Below are 18,946 nucleotides of genomic sequence, written 5' to 3' on the forward strand. Positions count from 1 at the left end.
ATTCAGCTCCCAGGATTCTTGGCAATGATCCTTGCTGGCTGGGGAATTCTGGGAGCTGGAATTGTCCCTTTGAAAAGTGCCCAGGTTAGACAAAGCTGTATAAAAAAAGCACAACAAAGAATGTTCTTTCTGCGCCAGCTCAGGAAGCTCAAACTGCCCAAGGAGCTGCTGATCCAGTTCTACAGAGGAATCATTGAGTCTGTCATCTGCACCTCTATCACTGTCTGGTTTGATGCTGCAACCCAACAGGACCGACACAGACTTCAGAGGATAATCAGAATTGCAGAAAAAACAATTGCTGCCAATCTGCCTTCCATTGAGGACCTGTATACTGCACGAGTCAAAAAGAGGGCGGGTAAAATATTTACTGACCCCTCACATCCTGGACACAAATTGTTTCAACTCCTACCCTCAAAACGTCGCTACAGAGCACTACACACCAAGACAACTAGACACAAGAACAGTTTTTTCCCGAACACCATTTCTCTACTAAACAAATAATTCCCTCAACACTGTCAGACTTTCTACTAAATCTGCACTTCTATTCTACTAGTTTTTCTCATCATTCCTATCACCCATTTCCTCCCATGTTGACTGTATGACTGTAACTTGTTGTGTATATCCTAAGATTTTTATTAATATTGCTTCTTCATTGCTTATTTGACCCCTATGACAATCATTAAGTGTTGTACCACATGATTCTTGACAAATGTATATTTTATTTTATGTACGTTGAGAGCATATGCACCAAGACAAATTCCTTGTGTGTCCAATCACACTTGGCCAATAAAAATTCTATTCTATTCTATTCTATTCTATTCTATTCTATTCTATAAGCAATATCCAAAAAATTGGTGGGGGAGATTCAGCTAACCCCATCACTAGGGGTGGGCAGGAGGCAGGATGGGGTGGAACGCAGTTTTACCAGCGGAAATGAAGATGCGTGCGCAGCTCCAGCTGATCGGTGGCTGTCACTTTCTGGATTATCTGTATTGGCTCGGCTCTCCTTTTTTCCCTGCTGCTGCTACTGCGTCTGCGCTCCTTGCTTTTTTCCTCTTTCCTCCTTCCTAGCCTCGGACGAGCTTCCCTCTCTCCTGCTCGGCTCCCCTCCAGCCTCTCGCGGCCACCTCCTGCCTGAAGTGCAAGCAGAAGGTGTGGGTAGAAGTGGCGCTGGCTGCATTTATACTACTGGCACCAACCATTTGCCTAGTTACCCAGCCAGAGGCAGGGAGGAGATCCAGGAAGGAAACGCGAAGCAAATTTATTTATTTATTATTTATTTATTTATTAGATTTGTATGCCGCCCCTCTCCGTGGACTCGGGGCGGCTAACAACAATAATAAAACAGCATATGACAAATCTAATATTTAAAATAACTAAAAACCCTTATTAAAAATCAAACATACACACAAACATACCATGCATAAGTTGTATAGGCCTGGGGGGAAAGGAATATCTCAATTCCCCCATGCCTGACGACAGAGGTGGGTTTCAAGGAGCTTGCGAAAGGCAAGGAGGGTGGGGGGGATCTGGTTCCAGAGGGTCGGGGCCGCCACAGAGAAGGCTCTTCCCCTGGGTCCTGCCAGAAGACATTGTTTAGTCGACGGGACACGGAGAAGGCCAACTCTGTGGGACCTAACTGGTCGCTGGGATTCGTGCGGCAGAAGGCGGTCCCAGAGATATTTATCAAATTGTCACCTCAGCGAGAGACACTGGTAAGGTTGTAAGTCGAGGACTTAACAGTTCACTTGAGCGATGATGATTGTTCAAGCCACTCCCACCTGGTCATGTGACCATTAAGCCACACCCATAAAATAAGCCACACCCACAGTGTGGCAGTAAAAAGTTTGGTTGCCCATTACTGCCCACCACCATCCTCAAGATGGCCTTGAATGAAAGCATTAGAAAAAGAAGTTTCCGGGACATTAGTGAAGTTAAAATTCATTAAGAGATTTAACTTCAGGGCTAAATAAGTCAGGTCTGTTCAATTTCCAGGGTCTGTGTTTGCACAAGCAGACGATGTAAGTTGGTTCATATAAACCTTTGTGGCTTAGCATAGTTTGCCCTCTTTGGTCTGTTTATAGTTCACTATATAGTGCCAAGAAAACAACGCGAGTGTAGCCAGTAGGAAATGAACTAAACTAGAAGCTGGCTTTAGTCTTCATCGGACAAACCCTGACTATGGGTTAAATCAGTGATTTTCAACCTTTTTTGAGCTGCGGCACATTTTTTACATATACAAAATAATGGGGCACCTTGAGCAGGGGGGGAGTGGGGGGGCTAAAAAAGTTTGGACAAAAAAAAATTTTCTCTCTCTCTCTCTCTCTCTCTTCCTCCCTTTCGCTCTATTTCTCTCCCTCTTTCTCTCTCTTCCTTCCTTCCTCTCTCTCCATCCCTCTTTCTCTCCCTTCCTTCCTCTCTTTTTTGCTCTCTTTCTATCTCTCCCTCCTTCCCTGCCTCTCTTTCTCTCTCTCTCTTGCTTTCTTTCTCTTTCTCTCTTTCTCTTGCTTTCTTTCTCTTTCTTTCTCTCTCTCTCTTGCTTTCTTTCTCTTTCTTTCTCTCTTTCTCTTGCTTTCTTTCTCTTTCTTTCTTTCTCTCTCTCTTGCTTTCTTTCTCTTTCTTTCTCTCTCTTGCTTTCTTTCTCTTTCTCTCTCTTGCTTTCTTTCTCTTTCTTTCTTTCTCTATCTCTTTCTTTCTTTCTCTCTCTTGCTTTCTTTCTCTCTCTCTCTTTCTCTCTCCTGCTGAGCTTCGCGGCACACCTGACCATGTTTCGCGGCACACTGGTTGAAAAACAATGGGTTAAATAAAGGACCAGGTTAAATGTTTTGTTCCAATGCATTCATTCGTTTACATTTGCATTCCATGTAATATCCCAGCTCCTCAGTTTATAAATGCCTGTGTAAGATTACATAGTTCCTAATAGCCACTTGGAAATTCTTTCTCCCTTCCTCCCATTCCTTTTTTATCCCCAACCACTGTTTATATATAACAGTTGCTCTTTCAGGATTGTACCCCATGCATCAAATAAAGTGACCTGCAAATGCCTGGCATTTATGCAACAGTAAGACTGTTAGTCTTTCTAAAGCACCTGAAGGCGAGACAAGGAACAACAGATGGAGACTGATCAAGGAGAGATTCAATCTAGAAATAAGGAGAAAATTTCTAGCAGCGAGAGTAATCCACCCATGGAAGAGAAGATGACTTCGGTAATCCTTAACACACATACGAACTGAATAAACAATCTCTCACTGCTAACCCGCATTCTGTAAAAGACCTTGGAATACTAATATCGAATGACCTAAGTGTTAAAGCCCACTGCAACAATATCGCCAAAAAAGCCTCTAGAGTTGTTAACCTGATCCTACGCAGCTTCTGCTCAGGCAATCTCACATTTACTCACAAGAGCCTACAAAACTTTTGCCAGACCCATCCTAGACTACTGCTCATCTGTCTGGAACCCATACCACATCTCAGACATCAACACCCTTGAAAAGGTCCAAAGATATTTCACCAGAAGAGCCCTTCACTCCTCCACTCGAAACAGAATATCCTACGAAAATAGACTAACAATCCTGGGCCTTGAAAGCCTAGAACTACGGCGCCTAAAACACGATTTGAGTATTACCCACAAGATCATAGGCTGCAACGTCCTACCGGTCAATGACTACTTCAGCTTCAACCGCAACAACACAAGAGCACGCAACAGATTCAAACTTAATACGAACCGCGCCAAACTTGACTGTAAAAAATATGATTTCAACAATCGAGTTATCAAAGCGTGGAACTCATTATCGGACTCAATAGTGTCAACCCATAATCTCCAACATTTCTCCCTTAGACTCTCCACGATTGACCTCTCCAGGTTCCTAAGAGGCCAGTAAGGGGCGTACATAAGTGCACTGGAGTGCTTTTCGTCCCCTGTCCAATTGTCTTTCCTATCTTTCACCTATCTTATATATTCTCTTCCTTTCATATATCCTCTCCTCTAAATTCACTTTCACCCTCTTTTATATTATCACACGTCTATTTTGCTTCCTATGTATTTGTGTATTGGACAAATGAATAAATAAATAAATAATTGTGGGGGCTTCATCACAGGAAGCTTTCAAGAAGAGATTGGGCTGTCATTTGTCAAAAATTGGCCGGGGGGGGGGGGAGGGGGGTGGACTAGATCAGTGTTTCCCAACCTTGGAAACTTGAAGATATTTGGACTTCAACTCCCAGAATTCCACAGCCAGCGAACGCTGGCTGGGGAATTCTGGGAGTTGAAGTCCAGATATCTTCAAGTTGTCAAGGTTGGGAAACACTGGACTAGATGACCTACAAGGTCCTTTCCAACTCTGTTCGTCTGTTAATTTTCTTTTTCTGTTAATGAAGCTAAAAAGTGCTTAGTTATGTTTTCTAAGCTTCCTTTCCCAATTAATCCCTTTTGTGCAAAAATTCTCTGGAGTGGTCCATTAATTTAAACCTGTCACAGCTTTGTTCCCTATGCCACGCATTTGGTAAACTCACAAGATTCATTTTTCTCACCATGTAAACCCATATATCCTTGAAGGATAGCATATAAATCCAATAAATGAATGAATGCATGCATGCATGCATGCATGCATGAATGAATGAATGAATGCATAAATAAATAAATAAATAAATAAATAAATAAATAAATAAATAAATAAATAAATAAATATTCAAACTACGCTGTGTTGTTTCTTCATGCCACATCAGATGTGTGGGCATATGCATAATTTTATATTTATCTATTTATTTTCTTCAATCCCATTCATTCTTGTTTGTTTGATTGTTTGTTTGATTGATTGATTGACTCAGGGCGGCTCACAACACAAGAATAGAATAGAACAGAACAGAATAGGTACAAAAATAGAATGTATAAGAAATCTAAATTGAAAGTCAAATCTAAAACCCCAATACATTAAAACAATCATCTACACTCGTTCCATGTATATTCCAATGATTGGTTAGAGTTAACCATAACATTCAACGGCCCCAAGCCTGCCCAGATAGATGAGTTTTTAAAGTATTGTGGAAGGCCAGGATGGGGAGGGTGGTATGAATCGCTAGAGGGAGTTGATTCCAGGGGCTTGGGGCCGCCACAGAGAAGGCTCTTCTCCTAGGCCCCACCAGCTGGCATTGCCTAGCTGACGGGACCTGGGGAAGGCCAAATTTGTGGGAGCTAACCAGCCCGATGGGATACTTATTTTTTATTTATTTATTTATTGGATTTGTATGCTGCCCCTCTCCGTAGACTCGGGGCGGCTAACAACAATAATAAAAACAGCATGTAAATCCAATACTACAACAACTAAAAAACCCTTCTTTTAAAACCAATCATACCTACAAGCAAACATACCATGCATAAATTGTAAAGGCCTAGGGGGAAAGAGTATCTCAGTTCCCCCATGCCTGACGGCAGAGGTGGGTTTTAAGGAGCTTACGAAAGGTAAGGAGGGTGGGGGCAATTCTAATCTCCGGGGGGAGTTGGTTCCAGAGGGCTGGGGCTACCACAGAGAAGGCTCTTCCCAGGGCCCCACCAAACGACATTGTTTAGTTGACGGGACCTGGAGAAGGCCCACTCTGTGGGACCTAACTGGTTGCTGGGATTCGTGCAGCAGAAGGCGGTCCCTGATATAATCTGGCCCAATGCCATGAAAGGCTTTATAGGTCATAACCAACATTTTGAATTGTGACCGGAAACTGATCGGCAACCAATGCAGACTGCGGAGTGTTGGTGTAACATGGGCATTTTTGGGAAAGCCCATGATTGCTCTCGCAGCTGCATTCTGCACGATCTGAAGTTTCCGAACACTTTTCAAAGGTAGCAGTTCTAAGCTTTCAAGACCCAGGATAGATAGTCTATTTTCGTAGGGTATTCTGTTTCGAGTGGAGGAGTGGAGGGCTCTTCTGGTGAAATATCTTTGGACGTTTTCGAGAGTGTTGATGTCTGAGATGTGGTATGGGTTCCAGACAGATGAGCTATATTCGAGAATGGGTCTGGCATAGGTTTTGTAGGCTCTAGTCAGTAGTGTGAGATTGCCGGAGCAGAAGCTACGTAGGATCCGATTAACAACTCTGGAAGCCTTTTTGGCGATATTGTTGCAGTGGGCTTTAGCACTTAGGTCGTTTGATATTAGTATTCCAAGGCCTTTTACTGAGTGTGGGTTGGCTGCGAGAATTCTCACACTATCAGACTGGAAATGTTCACTTGCTTATTTTACGTTTGTGGCATTGTTGGGTCTTAATACTAGGCAGCAACAAAACTAATGAACCCCACATGTGACTCATATGAATCTGAACTATTTCATTGGTGTTTGACAAGGTCAACAGCAAAGAAAGGAAATTATTTCAAAGAAAGGCAGTTGATTTCTACAGTAAGATAACTCCTCCCAAGAATTATGAAAACAAACCTCACCGTTCAATATTTACCTACGAGTTCCTTCTTCAGGGCATGTCCATTATGTGCCTTCAGAAGAAATTCCCTGCCTTCCGGATTCAACATGTGGATAGACACATCACCAAATCCAGGGCCTCTGGCTGGTACATCGGTTTCATTTAAAAGCCTCCAATTTAGTAACCGAGTAGTTGATGCATGGAACTCACTACCTGACTCCGTACTATCATCCCCTAACCCCAAAAACTTCACCCTTAGATTATCCACTGTTGACCTCACCCGATTCCTAAGAGGTCAGTAAGGGGTGTGCATAAGTGCACCAGCGTGCCGACCGTCCCCTGTCCTAATGTTTCTCTCTTACTAGTATCATGTATATAAATATTATTATATCTTTGTATACTACCAATATGTACTTGACTAGATAGGTAGGTAGGTAGGTAGGTAGGTAGGTAGGTAGGTAGATAGATAGATAGATAGATAGATAGATAGATAGATAGATAGATAGATAGATAGATAGATTAGATAGGTAGGTAGGTAGGTAGGTAGGTAGATAGATAGATAGATAGATAGATAGATAGATAGATAGATAGATAGATAGATAGATAGATAGATAGATAGATAGATAGATAGATAGATAGATAGATAGACACACAGACACACACACACACACACAGACACACACACACACACACACACAGATTAAAATAAAATAAAATAAATAGAGCCACCGAATAAATGACTCCATAAACAATTCAGCCCAAACCGTGGATCTCAATATTTTTCCCTCTCCGAGAGCCGAGTCCTAAGTCCCCCAACTTCCTTCCCAGCCCTATACGTCTGAGCCTTCCAACACGTGTTGGCAAAGCATCCTCTAAGCGGGGCGCTTACCTCTCTCTCTTAGGCTAGAAGGGATGGGACTTCGACCCCGGGGATAGTTTGAAAGGACGAGAAATAAATCGACGGGTCGAAACAGGCTGCTTCTGCCCGGTTCTTCGGGGCAAGGTCACCGTTCTTCCCTGCCTGGGGTCCTTTGGCGGCTCGGGGCGCCCTGAAATCTCATTTTTCCTCCAGACGGAGCGCGCCAGAATCGGATGGACTCGCCCGCTTGAAAAGGATACAGGAGTCGCGCTCCCTTCTCAGCCTTAGGGAGGGGCTAGTAAAGGAGGGGGTGGGGTTCGGAGAGAGAGACAGGCTGGCTTGCCTAGCTGGGTAAGTTTAGGAGTAAGGGGCTTTCCTCCGTTTGTTTGTTTGTTTGCTTCCTTTCGTTCCGCCAGGTGCCCCGCGCTGCGCTTTACGCAGCAGGTTTCTCTTTACTCAGAAGTCTGGGTGGACTACTCGGGGTAACGAGTAGAGTTAGGGACGGCTGGGCTACTCAGGGTGCGACCGGGCACCTCCTGGAAAGTAAGCGGGAGTTCCCCGCGAGTTAGCAAACAAGGCTTAGGCATGCCCGCGGTTGGCATGGGGTGGTGTCCGATGGAAAGAGGCTTGGGAGGCGCAAGCGGGCATTCGGGTTCAAGGAGAGGGCAACGAATTCAAACCATCTGTCTGAAGTAGTGTAGGGTTTCCTGCCTAAGCAGGGGGTTGGACTAGAGGACCTCCAAGGTCCCTTCCAGCTCTGTTGTGGTTGTATTATTATTATTATTATTATTATTATTATTATTATTATTAATTAATTAATTAAATTTGTATGCCGCCCCTCTCCATAGACTCGGGGCGGCTCACAGCGATAGCGAACACGATGTAAAATACAAATTTAATATTTAAAAACTAAAAAACCCATAATTAAAAAACATACACACAACATAGGGGGGGCATGATCAAAACATTTAAATATGTTAAAGGGTTAAATAAGGTTCAGGAGGGAAGTGTTTTTAATAGGCAAGTGAACACAAGAACAAGGGGACACCATCTGAAGTTAGTTGGGGGAAAGATCAAAAGCAACGTGAGAAAATATTATTTTGCTGAAAGAGTAGTAGATGCTTGGAACAAACTTCCAGCAGACGTGGTTGGTAAATCCACAGTAACTGAATTTAAACATAAATATATCCATTGTAAGATAAAATATAGGAAATAGTATAAGGGCAGACTAGATGGACCATGAGGTCTTTTTCTGCCGTCAGTCTTCTATGTTTCTATGTTTCTATACCATACATAAATTATATAGGCCTGGGGAAGATGTCTCAATTCCCCCATGCCTGACGGCAGAGGTGGGTCTTAAGAAGTTTACGGAAGGCAAGCAGGGTAGGGGCCATAACAAGACCTGGAAGAGACCTTGGAGATCTTCCAGTCCAACCCCCTGCTTAGGCAGGAAACCCTACACTACGTCAGACAAATGGTTAATCCAACGTCTTCTTCAAAACTTGCTATGTTGGAGCTTTCACCACTGAGGATGTGAAACATGGTACGATTAAACCCTCGGGGACCAAAGGATTTCTCTTGATTTTCCACCTGCCCTGCAATTGAGCAGCCTATCTAATAGGCAAAACCCAAAATCGAAGTCTCACTTTTTCCTCCACATCAAGCACAAAGTCCAGAAGCCGGTTTCCAAGTAGAAATGAAAGTATTTGTATGACTATGGGACTAAAACCAAAAGAGGAATCGGGCTACTATTAAATTTGGAATAGGTTTTATAATTGGTTAAAAAATAGGAACCGAAATAAGAAAATTTGAATGATACAAAATTTGGTATCCATATATCCGTGTATTTATAGGTTAAGTATTTACAGTGCAAACGGTATTACCATATTATAATAAGTATTATATTAAATGGTTAAGTAAGAAAGTAGCATATATGTTTTGACATGAAATATTGTAAACTATATGGTACAGTATATGTTCTTAATTGTTTGTATTTTGTACTTGTTCTATTTGATGTTTATCATTATTTTTTACTTTTTTGTATTTATGTTTTGCATTTTTGTATTTGTATTTTGAATTTGTGTTTATAAATGTTTAATAAAAATATTTTAAATAAAGGGGTGTGCATAAGTGCACCAGCGTGCCGACGGTCTCCTGTCCTAATGTTTCTCTCTTACTAGTATCATGTATATAAATATTATTATATCTTTGTATACTACCAATATGTACTTGACTAGATAGATAGGTAGGTAGGTAGGTAGGTAGGTAGGTAGGTAGGTAGGTAGGTAGATAGATAGATAGATAGATAGATAGATAGATAGATAGATAGATAGATAGATAGATAAAGATATATATTCGACACAATTGATTCGATACAAAATGTAACCCTTCCCTGGTACAGAGCTGAAGGGATTGGATACTGTAGCCTAGAGGATAATTCTCTGCCTTACAAGGCAAAGGTTGCAGGTTCAAGTCCCAGTGGGTATGGCTAGCTGATGAGGCCAAAATAAGGCCGAAATAGATCTATCCTAGTCTCCCTTAATTTTCAAATTCAGCTTAAACATGTGACACACACACACACACACACACACACATATATATCTCTTTATATTTTGAATTTGTGTTTATAAATGTTTAATAAAAATATTTTAAATAAAATAATAAAAAAATTACACGGTGAAACCTAATAATACCTTACTCCTACATAAGCATTTTCTATACTAACAGTCTACTACTTATTTATCTTCCTTTCCTCTCTTCCCTTACAAAGTCACAGTGGCAAATGAAGTTGTTGCAATTTAAGGTCAAATAATATTACACCCATAAAAATATTGGCTTTCTTCATTCATCATATTAATGTTACAGTTTTAAAAATGGAATTTTTGGCCATATCTTGTAATAAACCTAGAGAATGCTTCCCAGAGTCATTTGTTGAGATGGGCAGCTATAGAAAGCAAATAAATAGCATAACATAGCATAACTATGGGACTACCTTCTACTGCACAAATCCCAGCGACCAGTTAGGTCCCACAGAGTGGGTCTTCTCCGGATCCCGTCAATTAAACAATGTCGCTTGGTGGGACCCAGGGGGAAGAGCCTTCTCTGTGGCGGCCCCTCCCCTCTGTAACCAACTCCCCCCAGAGATTAGAATTGCCCCTACCCTCCTTGCCTTTCGTAAGCTTCTTAAAACCCACCTCTGCCACCAGGCATGGGGGAATTGAGATACTCTTTCCCCCTAGGCCTTTACAATTTTATGCATGGTGTGTCTGTATGTATGTTGGTTTTACAATAGGGGTTTTTAACTGTTTATCTTGGATTGTCATATGCTGTTTACTACTGTTGTTAGCCGCCCCGAGTCTACGGAGAGGGCCGGCGTACAAATCCAATCCAATCAATCAAATCAATAGCATTTTTAGATTTATATATCATTTCACAGCACTTTCCAGCCCTCTCTAAGCGGTTTACAAAGAGTCAGCCTATTGCCCCTAACAATCTGGGTCCTCATTTTATTGACCTTGGAAGGGTGGAAGGCTGAGTCAACCTTGAGTCTACTGAGATTCGATCTGCCAAACTGCTGGCAGCCAGTGATCGGCAGAAGTAGCTTGCAGTATTGCAGTCTAACCACTGTGCCATCAAGGCTCCGTTAAAATAAATTAAATAAGTTAAAATTATTTCATAAACGTGAAATATTTTTTTTAAAAAACAAATGGTCCCACTAATTTGCATAACCATGCTTTAGAAATTTGCCCCATTCTTAAAAAACAAAACAAAAAATTCACCCTAAATGGATTGGCCTATCTCACTGAGTCCGTCAAGTTAAATATCGTCTGACTCTCGCTTTTTGTTCATCCAAAGCTCTCGAGCAAAACATTCCAATAATCAATCAGCTTGATTCTACTGGCCTGGTTTCGAAGAGTGCATTATTTCCTGTAATACTCCTTGTTAGATTGCTTGTTGGCCCAGTGATGGCTAGAGATTTTGGGAGTTTATTTATTTATTTTATTTATTTATTTTGTCAAACAATTACAGGGTGATAATTTGTACAAATTAAACTTTATATAAGTCAATGTCGAATACAGCTCATCTGTTTAGAATCCATATCGCATCTCAGACATTAGCACCCTTGAAAATGTCCAAAGATACTTCACCAGAAGAGCCCTTCACTCCTCCACTCGAAATAGAATACTCTACGAGACTAGACTTTCAATCCTGGGCCTAGAAAGTTTAGAACTAAGACGCCTTAAACAAGATCTAAGTATTGCCCACAAGATCATATGCTGCAACGTCCTGCCTGTCGGCGACTACTTCAGCTTCAACCACAACAACACAAGAGCACACAACAGATTTAAACTTAATATTAACCGCTCCAAACTTGACTGTAAAAAATATGACTTCAGTAACCGAGTTGTCGAAGCGTGGAACTCATTACCGGACTCCATAGTGTCATCCCCAAACCCCCAACACTTTACCCTTAGATTATCTACGTTTGACCTATCCAGATTCCTAAGAGGTCAGTAAGGGGCGAGTACAAGTGCACTAGAGTGCCTTCCGTCCCCTGTCCTATTGCTCTCCTATATCTCCTATACCTTTCTTCTATTCCTATATCTCTTCTTCTATTCTTTCATTGATATGTTCTATTACTATATCTTCTTTTCTATCCTTTCTTAGATATATTTTACTATGAGTATCTCCTCTATAACCTTCATCATGTGTTTTTCTATGTGTGTGTGTGTGTGTGTGTGTGTATATATACAAAAACATATATATATATATATATATATATATATATATATATATATATATGTGTGTGTGTGTGTGTGTGTGTGTGTGTGTGTGTGTGTGTGTTAAATGTTTTTAGCTGGAATTTTAAAATTAAGGGAGACTAGGATGGTCCCATTTCGGCCTTGTTCTGGCCTCATCAGCTAGCCACACCCTTTCCTTTACTGGGATTCGATCTGGTGAACTCTACCTTGTAAAGCAGAGAACTAGCAGTTAGAGCTATCAGATCAGAACCCTTCCAGCTCTGTACCAGGGAGGGGGTATATGTTTTTTTTTGTTTTTTTTATGTTGGATCACCCTGGTATATTTTAAGGAACGTCACAGCTCCTTTTTTGCCTCTAGGCCCAACCCAGGACCACTACAAGGCAGTTAATATATTTTATAGCCGACAACTATATTCTGTATGTGTATATATATATATATATATATATTTGTTTTCGTAAATTTTCACGGGTATATGTATGTAGATTGTTCTGAGTTCGGGTTTTGCCCTGTGTAATATTTTGCATGTCTATGCGACGTTTCGGTGAAATCACATTCACCATCATCAGGCTGAAGTTCCAAGCAACAACACGAAGCTTGGAACTTCAGCCTGATGATGGTGAATGTGATTTCACCGAAACGTCGCATAGACATGCAAAATATTACACAGGGCAAAACCCGAACTCAGAACAATCTACATATATATATATATATATATATATTTCAATACGCAATGAGGGTTTTAGTGGGTTATATATATACCCACTAAAACCCTCATTGTGTATTGGACAAAATAAATAAATAAATAAGTAATGATAAAAAGTAGACAATAGGACAGGGACGGTAGGCACAATGGTGTGTTTATGCATGCCCCTTACAGACCTCTTAGAAAGCGGGAGAGGTCAATTGTAGATAGTCTAAGGGTAAAGGTTTTGGGGTTAGGAGTAGAAACCATAGAATCAGGTAGTGCATTCCAGGCGTTGATTACTCTGTTGCTGAAGTCGTATTTTTTGCAGTCAAATTTGGAGCGGTTGACATTTAGTTTAAATCGATTTCATGTTCATGTGTTGTTGCAGTTGAAGGTGAAGTAGTCGTTAACAGGTAGGACATTTTGGTATATGATTTTATGAACTATTATTAAGTCGGAACGGAGACGACGGAGTTGTAAGTTGTCTAAACCAAGAATTTCAAGTCTGGCGGAGTAAGGTATTTTGTTGTGAGAAGAGGAATGAAGGACTTCACCAAATTTGCTGGGCTTCACCAAATTGAGGAAGGCAGGGCTTGTGAAAAATATCACCTCTCATACGGAGGTGTGTTCTTACACTTCCTGGACTTTTCTGTGATGCTTTCAGAACCAATAAATACCTGATTGTTTCCTTTTAATCTTTATTGAGTTTTTTTAGTTATAAACAAACAACATATAAACAAGATATACAAAAATACATGAAATATAAATAGATAAAATAAATACTAACCATTTTGAAACTATTTCATTTCCATTTTATTTTATTTTATATTATATTATATTATATTATATTATATTATATTATATTTATTTATTAGATTTGTATGCCGCTGCTCTCCGTAGACTCGGGGCGGCTCACAGCAATAACAAAGACAATGTAAGAACAAATCTAATAATTTAAAAAACACTAAAAACCCCATTATTAAAAGCAAGCATAGACACAAACATACCATGTATAAACTGTATAGGCCCGGGGGAGATGTCTCAGTTCCCCCATGCTGGACGGCAGAGAGGGGTCTTAAGAACTTTATGAAAGGCAAGGAGGGTGGGGGCAGTTCTGATCTTTGGGGGGAGCTGGTTCCAGAGGGTCGGGGCCGCCACAGAGAAGGCTCTTCGCCTGGGTCCCGCCAAACGACATTGTTTAGTCGACGGGACCCAGAGAAGGCCAACTCTGTGGGACCTAACCGGTCGCTGGGATTCGTGTGGCAGAAGGCGGTCCCGGAGATATTCTGGTCCGATGCCATGAAGGGCTTTATAGGTCATAACCAACACTTTGAATTGTGACCGAAAATTGATCAGCAACCAATGCAGACTGCGGAGTGTTGGTGTAACATGGGCATATTTCGGAAAGCCCATGATTGCTCTCGCAGCTGCATTCTGCACGATCTGAAGTTTCCGAACACTTTTCAAAGGTAGCCCCATGTAGAGAGCGTTACAGTAGTCGAGCCTCGAGGTGATGAGGGCATGAGTGACTGTGAGCAGTGACTCCCGGTCCAAATAGGGGCGCAACTGGTGCACCAGGCGAACCTGGGCAAACGTCCCCCTCGCCACAGCTGAAAGATGTTTCTCTAATGTGAGCTGTGGATCGAGGAGGACGCTCAAGTTGCGGACCCTCTCTGAGGGGGGTCAATAATTCCCCCCCCAGGGTTATGGACGGACAGATGGAATTGTCCCTGGGAGGCAGAACCCACAGCCACTCCGTCTTATCCGGGTTGAGTTCGAGTCTGTTGACACCCATCCATTTACACTTCACAATATTACTTCTTCTAGCTTTACATATATATGCGTACACGCATATATCCGTACTTCTCGTGTTGACTACGGCTCGTAACCGACATGGCTCTGTTAATAAATTGAAACTTGGAAGAAGACCAAAATTTGGACTCTGATTTATTACTCGGGTGTTATTTGGAACGCTGAGACTGACTTGATTACATGTGTTGTATGAAGTCAACCAGTTCCAAGGAAGTTGAATTGATTAATTGGTTGCATTGCGGGAAGTCCATTAACTGGAAGGGTGGAGAGGTTAAAAAGAAAAAGAAAAAAGGAAGAAGCACAAATATTGACTCAGGAGCTATTGTTTGGATGAAAACTCTGGTCCAATTGGAGAAAGGGTTTATGAATATAAGGTACCCGTAGTTGCATAAAGCACTGAACCTTCTGCAGTTTTCCAGGTGATGCTAATTTGATTATAAAACCTCACGAGATGAGCTTTCTGTGTTGTCGCTGGGAAATGGTATTCCTAATAACTGCTCTAAGATATTGAAGATGGCTATAATTTAATATTTTACTGGATAGTAAAACCATGCACTGTAAAACAAGGAGCAGACATAGCCAGCTAGGTGGGCTCACAGTAAAGAATGAGACAGCTAATGGAGAAAAACATTACAGTAATTGTTATTATTCTTTCAATTTAATAAAAGGAGGTTGCTTTCAAAGCATGCTTTCAAGTTCCTTTCAAAGGAAGAAGGTTTTGAGGTGAACGTGGGAATGAAATAGTCTTTCATTCACTGCATATTACTCTGCTGTGGTCTACAAACTTCCTAGATTTCCGTTGTGGCAAGAAATGTCCATCTGGGTTCAGTTCCAAGTGGGAAAAAAGATTTTGGATTTATGGAAGTCGACTGTAAAAAACATGACTTCAGTAACCGAGTTGTCGAAGCGTGGAACTCATTACCGGACTCCATAGTCTCATCCCCAAACCCCCAACACTTTACCCTTAGATTATCTACGGTTGACCTATCCAGATTCCTAAGAGGTCAGTAAGGGGCGAGTACAAGTGCACTAGAGTGCCTTCCGTCCCCTGTCCTATTGCTCTCCTATATCTCCTATACCTTTCTTCAATTCTTATATCTCTTCTTCTATTCTTTCATTGATATGTTCTATTACTTTATCTTCTTTTCTATTCTTTCTTAGATATATTTTACTATGAGTATCTCCTCTATAACCTTCATCATGTATTTTACTATGTGTATATAGATATATATACCCACTAAAACTCTCATTGTGTATTGGACTAACTAACTAACTAACTAACTAACTAACTAACTAACTAACTAAATAAATAAATAAATAAATAAATAAATAAATTGATGAACAGGATCACATGCAAAAAAAGGGGGGGGCAAAGATGCTGAGAATTTGATCTTGTGTTCTGATTGGTTGTCAGACTCCCATGGGCCCATGAAAGGGTAACTTTGTAGGTTGTCTTTTGAGTCCCAGGCTTGGTTGACTCTTGCTGGGTGATGATGTAGTGAAGAGGGCTTGGGGCAATTCCTATTATGTCTGAGGGCTAATCCTACCTTTGTTGGATCTTGGGTGAGGCTCGACTACTGTAATGCTCTCTACATGGGGCTACCTTTGAAAAGTGTTCGGAAACTTCAGATCGTGCAGAATGCAGCTGCGAGAGCAATCATGGGCTTCCCTAGGTATGCCCATGTTACACCAACACTCCACAGTCTGCATTGGTTGCTGATCAATTTCTGGTCACAATTCAAAGTGTTGGTTATGACCTATAAAGCCCTTCATGGCACCGGACCAGAATATCTCCGGGACTGCCTTCTGCCGCACGAATCCCAGCGACCAGTTAGGTCTCACAGAGTTGGCCTTCTCCGGGTCCCGTCAACTAAACAATGTCATTTGGCGGGACCCAGGGGAAGAGCCTTCTCTGTGGCGGCCCCAACCCTTTGGAACAAACTCCCCCCAGATATCAGAGTTGCCCCCACCCTCCTTGCTTTTTGTAAGCTCCTTAAAACCCACCTCTGTCATCAGGCATGGGGGAATTGAGACTTTCCCTTCCCCCTAGGCTTATAAAATTTATGCATGGTATGTCAGTATGTATGATTGGTTTCTTAAATTGGTGGTTTTTTAAAAATTAACTTAAATATTAGATTTGTTTACATTGTATTATTGTTGTTGTTAGCCGCCCCGAGTCTACGGAGAGGGGCGGCATACAAATCTGATAAATGAATGAATGAATGAATGAATGAATGAATGAATGAATGAATGAATAAATTTGCTTATGAATAGCCCTAGCTATCTCTTTATCTTTTAAGTGCTGACATCTACTCTGGACTATTGAGGACGGTGGGGGCTATTAAGAGTGAGTCTGCTTCCTGCCTTTAAAAGAAACATGTTTCTCCATTTCTCATCTAGGGAAATATAATATTCTGCCTTTTTAAAATATTTCCTAGATTTTCTCATTTTCCTAGGAGAGGAGCGGGTGCTAAATTCCTACACCATGTTTCTGATGAGGATCAATAGTACATAATGGAAGGGATCTTCCCTTACTGGGCTTATTTACATTAAGAAAGAAGGCAATGAGAAGCTAAAAATGGAAATATCAAGGTTAGAAAAATCCGATTCAGAAAAGTTAGCAACATCCATAGAAACATAGAAGTCTGACGGCATAAAAAGACCTCCTGGTCCATCTAGTCTGCCCTTATACTATTTTCTGTATTTTATCTTAGGATGGATATGTGTTTATCCCAGGCATGTTTAAATTCAGTTACTGTGGATTTATCTACCACGTCTGCTGGAAGTTTGTTCCAAGCATCTACTACTCTTTCAGTAAAATAATATTTTCTCATGTTGCTTTTGATCTTTCCCCCAACTAACTTCAGATTGTGTCCCCTTGTTCTTGTGTTCACTTTCCTATTAAAAACACTTCCCTCCTGGACCTTATTTAACCCTTTGACATATTTAAATGTTTCGATCATGTCCCCCCTTTTCCTTCTGTCCTCCAGACTATACAGATTGAGTCCATGAAGTCTTTCCTGATACGTTTTATGCTTAAGACCTTCCACCATTCTTGTAGCCCATCTTTGGACCCGTTCAATTTTGTCAATATCTTTTTGTAGGTGAGGTCTCCAGAACTGAACACAGTATTCCAAATATGGTCTCACCAGCACTCTATATAGCGGGATCTTAATCTCCCTCTTCCTGCTTGTTATACCTCTAGCTATGCAGCCAAGCATCCTACTTGCTTTCCCTACCGCCTGACTGCACTGTTCACCCATTTTGAGACTGTCAGAAATCACTACCCCTAAATCCATAGTAAAGTAGCATGCTTTCCTCCTAGCCCAAGAAGAAAGTTAGCTGAGAAGCTCCAAGAAAAATAACATGCAGTTACATGTAGTTATGTATTTGTTAGTTTTATTGTCTTTGTTTGTCTTTACACACACACACACACACACACACACACACACACACATGCCGCATATACTTAATAAAGATTATTTTAAAAAGAAAAAGGAAAATTATCTTACATCCTGGGTGGGGGGTAAGAACAGATGTCTATTATTCTGGTATTGTAAACTTTTGTTTTTATTAAATATTTTTTTTAACGAAGTAAAAATTAACAATTTTAAGGAAAGAAAAAAAATAGAGAAATGTCAGTTGAGTAAGAAAGAAAATGGGGGTGGGAGGAGGAAGAAGAAAAGATAAAGAAACAACTTCTTAACAGCATTTATATCTAGTTCATTCTCTGTATGACATGGTACAATTTCCTGCTTTCCATAGTCTACCTACCCTTTCTAATCACAATTAGTGATGGGCGAACCCAACGGTGTTTGGGTTCAGCAAGTTCGGACGAACTTTACGCAAAATTTGGCCGAACCCGAACCGAACATGAACCCGAACCCGAACCCGCACGGGGAATCCCTCCCACAAAGAGATTCCGGGAGCGGAGCTTTGACGTCACCGGCAGGTTGCTAAGGACGCCAAGGTGATCACTTCCTGGATTCCATGGAATCCAGGAAGTGACCACCTTGGCGTCCTTAGCAACCTGCCGGTGATGTCAAAGTTCCGCCCCCGGAATCTCTTCATGGGAGGGATTTCCCAGCTCCTTCAAAGGGAGGTCTTCACGTAAAAATAAACATTGTTATTTTTACGAAAAAGGACACCGCAGCGGCGCTGCAAGCAAAGGGCGGTCCTTTCACATAAATTATAAACATGTGGGGCCTCTCTAGGAATCTCCTGGGAGGAAACAGGGCCAGAAAAGGCAGGGAGGAGCCTCCGTGGGGCCTCTCTAGGAATCTCCTGGGAGGAAACAGGGCCTCCACCCTACCTGTGGTTTCCTCAATCACACACATTATTTGCTTTTACATAAAACGTATCAGGAAAGACTTCATGAACTCAATCTGTATAGTCTGGAGGACAAAAGGAAAAGGGGGGGG

General features: G+C 41.3%; 1 protein-coding gene across 1 annotated transcript in view; it reads right to left on the reverse strand.

Annotated features, from left to right (window-relative positions):
* Positions 1–7,514, reverse strand: part of LOC139173977 (free fatty acid receptor 3-like) — a 40,878-nt gene extending 33,364 nt beyond the window's left edge. Inside the window, exon 1 of the mRNA XM_070763959.1 lies at positions 7,295–7,514. The gene's annotated coding sequence lies outside the window, so the exon portion shown is untranslated. The remainder of the gene's footprint in view (positions 1–7,294) is intronic.
* Between the last annotated feature and the right edge of the window lie 11,432 nt (positions 7,515–18,946).

This window comes from Erythrolamprus reginae, chromosome 11, assembly GCF_031021105.1.
Source record: "Erythrolamprus reginae isolate rEryReg1 chromosome 11, rEryReg1.hap1, whole genome shotgun sequence".
NCBI classification, from domain to species: domain Eukaryota; kingdom Metazoa; phylum Chordata; class Lepidosauria; order Squamata; family Dipsadidae; genus Erythrolamprus; species Erythrolamprus reginae.